We start from the raw sequence: 2,486 nt of genomic DNA, 5'->3' as shown, positions 1-2,486 counted from the left end.
GTCGTGGAACTGAGATCCCACAAGACGCGCAGCATGGCCAAAAACATAAATAAATAAAAATAAAGTCTCACAGAACGTTTGAAAAAAAAAAACAGAAAAGTGAAAAATGGGCTAGAATCCTTCCACCAAATTCTCACTGTTAATCCTATATATTTCATCCCTGTTTCCTTTTTCTATACACAGGGCTTTTTTGGATAAAAAATAGAGTTTTAAATTACAAGATTATATTCTAAATTTGCACTTGGCTATCACAGAATTTTTAACCTACTGATGTATAAACACTTCATAAACATGTTTTCAATGTCCTGGCTTAAACATCTGCCCAGTAGATGTAGCTCAGTTTACTTAGAAAGGATCTTTGAGTCCATAAGTATGTTGCTCCTTGATGTATGCAGGAGTTTAATGCCATCACTAGATGCTGGATCATGTGCAAAGCAACATTTAGAAAATGACATGATGACAGCTCTTTGTTCTATTTTTTGGTATGCATTATTATGATTGGGTAGATGACTGTACTCCAGAAAAGCACCCTGATTTGGGGCAGTGTAAGCTGGCTCGCCATTTCCTGAAATTGCGCTTAATGTCACTGCTGCCATTAGAAATATTTACTAGGCTCCCGATGAAGGGGGCCTAGTTTCGATCCCTGGTTGGGGAACTAGATCCTCCATGCTGCAACTGAGACCCGGCACAACCAAAATAAATAAATATGTTTTAAAAAGAAAGAAACAATATATTTACCAGGTTGTTAGAGGCTGGCTGAGTCATCCAGGCCCAGGGTTGCAGTGCAGGAAGGTTTTCTCCCATTTGGGGCTGTGTTCAGTAGTCTGTAAGTATTGATTAAGAAAGTAGGTGAAGGTGTGGTGGCCTGCCACTGCATGTGCAGGCTGCATGCACATCCCCGGGTGAGGTCTGGATATCAGCTTTGCAAACCTAAAATCAGAGTTGATCGTGTTCAGAGAAGAAAAAATAGACTCACAAGAGGCCTAGTCAAATTTGCCATTTATTAATTTGTAATGAGAAATATAAGTGCTACAGGGCCAGAGACTTGGTGTCATGGTGACTGCTGCATTCATGCGGTCCCCTGCAAAGGGAGTCAAAATCAGAGGCTTTAGTGAGCATGAAACTGGGCAAAGGGAATCACGTGAGTGATATGTTAGTAATGTCATTGTGGTAGGATGGCTGACCTTGGTGTATGGGATATACCTTGTCAACTGGGTCCCTCTCTGTTCTGGTTACTGTTGCAGAACAGGCCTAAGGTCTGTGGTACCTTCTGGGTTCTTTGGAGCCACTTACCTGCTGTCCAGAAGCTTTTCTGAGATTTCATTTGGCTCCTCCACGTGCAGGCATGCCTGGATCGCATTTCCAAGCCCAAGCAGGGAGGCATCCTGTTCCCTCTGGGGCCTTGTGCAGATAACTTATCCTGTCCATCGTGTGTGGACCTGAAGGGTTTGACTTCTAGAGGGCAGCTTGATTTCCAGATTCCAGGGATGTCACCCTGTAGGTCCATAGGTACCCATTACAGAGCTGATACAAGTTTAGGCCAGAATTTCAGAGAGGACCTGAGGCGCCGCTTACAGGCAGATGAATTTGTGAACCATGCCAGGAGTAGTCCATACAGTCTTTATGGCTCCTCTGTAGGTCTTACAAGATCTTGAAAAGTCTTGCTTTGCACCAGAATTGTTGCTATGCCGTAGATCTTGGACTTGAGGCAACTGAGCCTGAAGTACATCCACAGCCAATAACCCCGGGACCAGCCCTCCGTTGAAAGTATGCTCATAAAAATGACGAGGCACAGTGTTACCCGAGCAGATTTTACACGGTCGCCTGCATGCCTGTATTGATTGGATCCTTGTGTGATAATACTTATCTAAAAATGCCTTCCTTAATCATTCCAGCAGCTAGTTCAACTCCTTCCGAGTAGGTGCGTACACCTCCAAAACAAATAATAATCAGCTAGCAAAGCTGACATCTAGTATTTATTCTGAAGAAAGCCCCTCCCTCTCCACTGGAGGGTCATTAGAGGGAATCACATGGATCCCCTCCCTTGGGACTTCACACAGGGACATAGTCACACCTGATACACAGTTGCCAGATTCAAATCTCCTGTGCAGGTACAGAGGCAGTTACAACTCGAGCTGTGCAGAGCCTCGTCACATTAAGGTGATTACCGTCATGATTCCCACTTTACAGCTGAGACCCCAAAGGCAACATTAAGCAGGTGGCGTTAGGGAGCACCCAGGCCTCCAGAGTTCAAGCCCACACTGCCGGAAACAGAAGTACCTTAGCCCCGGGTGAGCACGGTGTTGCAAAGAGGCTTGGCTGTGAATTTCAAAACGCCGCGTGCGATTGGGACACCAGAGTCTGTTCTTCCCATAAGTCGTCTTGCAGGCTATTCACCCCCAAAGCCCTGCAACTCAGACTAAAACTAATTGCAGAGGAGGTTTCTTTGTACTTGGTGAGGGGAGGGTGGAGCTGGCCCAGGACAG

This window comes from Neophocaena asiaeorientalis, unplaced genomic scaffold, assembly GCF_003031525.2.
Source record: "Neophocaena asiaeorientalis asiaeorientalis breed wild unplaced genomic scaffold, Neophocaena_asiaeorientalis_V1.1 scaffold240, whole genome shotgun sequence".
NCBI lineage: Eukaryota > Metazoa > Chordata > Mammalia > Artiodactyla > Phocoenidae > Neophocaena > Neophocaena asiaeorientalis.
Note: the sequence above shows the minus strand (reverse complement) of the source record.